Here is a 1,636-nt window from a genome sequence, read left to right as displayed (position 1 = left end):
TGTATCGAAGCTAGAGGGCGCTCCTATAGCTCAGAGTAGGTCAGGAAGCAGGCAAAATGTCTGACAAGGCGAGTGTTTACGTGAACTTTACATGATGTACATGGACGCATTGATGCAGGGGTGCTAGCGTTGCATGTTTCGCCTCTCTGTGGTCGCTCTCCGAGTCTGTAGAGTGCAAATTCAGCGCTCAAGTTCGGGAAAAACAAGACCTTGGCGTGAAGGAATGCGGAGAAGCTTTTCACGAGGAAGCTGTGGTTTTACGCCGACTGCCATTCACGGGCGTAGGCATGTTATACGTCATTAGAAAGCACACTTTGTTGAGATTGGACTGATATACACCATTCCGAGATACAATCACAACCATGGGGTCCACAAACATAAGCATGAATGAACATCAGACAAAAAAAAGGCTATGTTCTGTGGGCAATGGTCTGGGGAACGCAAATAGTTCCATTCATAAAGACACACTGATCACCTCTACACACTTTTATTTTCATCAGATTTGCATATTATTCACACATTATTGCTCAAAACTTCAGTTAGCATGGATGCATTAGCCACATCATGGTACCAACCGTTTACCTTATCTGCTGTGCGTAAACAAGTTCCAACCCCTCTAACCTACGTAGCTCGGACCAATTAGCAGCCTATAGGCTTGCTAACATGCGGAAACAGGAACTGGAAGTCAGCCGCTCTGCCTGTCTATGATGTCATCAGCGGTTGACTCTATAGTTCTTTGCTAGCTAACAGTTACGCCACAAGTCTCAAAACATACACACATTCATTCATTCATCCATTTTTCTACCGCTTATCTTCACGAGGGTCGCGGGGGTGCTGGAGCCTATCCTAGATGGCGGAATTGAACTCGGATCTCCTTGCTGTGAGGCCTGTGTGCTAACCACTCGTCCGCTGTGCAGCCACATACATACATGTATGTGGTAAATTACAGAGAAAGTACCATTTAAGATGACTTTTACCTTCATTAAAGACGTGCTGACAAAGACACGATGTCGCAGAGAGATCAACACAGACACCATCTTTGTGTTCTTCTGGAATTACTTCTTGAGTTACTTCTTGAATTCAACGGTGTTTCTCACTTCCTTTATCAAAATTCTGCCACTTAAAACTGTTAACATTTTGGCTTTTGGAATGGTTTAATTAGATTTACATAATTTCTTATGGAAAAAATAGATTTGGTTAGTGTATGTTTTGGTTAGAGTTGGAACTTCTGGAACAGATTAGTGATGCTAACCAAGGTTGATGGGTGGGTTTTTGTCATAAAAGCAAAAGGTAAGGCCTTACAGGGGAACTGCACTTTTTTTTGGAATTTCACCCATCATTCACGATCCTTATGTGAAACATAAACACATATTTATTTCCCTTTTCCGTGCATTATAACCCGAGAAAACAAGCTAACATGACCTAGCTTACAATGCTGTCGATGGGACACACCTATTTCGAATGAAGCCCTCTAAAAAAAACCCTCTAACAATGTTGTATGGTTTGATATACATGCTGTTATCATGTATTAACACGTACACTGATGATAACATATAATAGTTGCAGTATCTTGCTGTATTTTGATGATTTAAAACACTACTGAAACTTCTTTCCTAGGGCGCATTGATACACATAC

The sequence above is a fragment of the Doryrhamphus excisus genome, chromosome 17 (assembly GCF_030265055.1).
Source record: "Doryrhamphus excisus isolate RoL2022-K1 chromosome 17, RoL_Dexc_1.0, whole genome shotgun sequence".
Classification (NCBI taxonomy): Eukaryota; Metazoa; Chordata; class Actinopteri; order Syngnathiformes; family Syngnathidae; genus Doryrhamphus; species Doryrhamphus excisus.
This window is presented reverse-complemented; position numbering follows the sequence as displayed.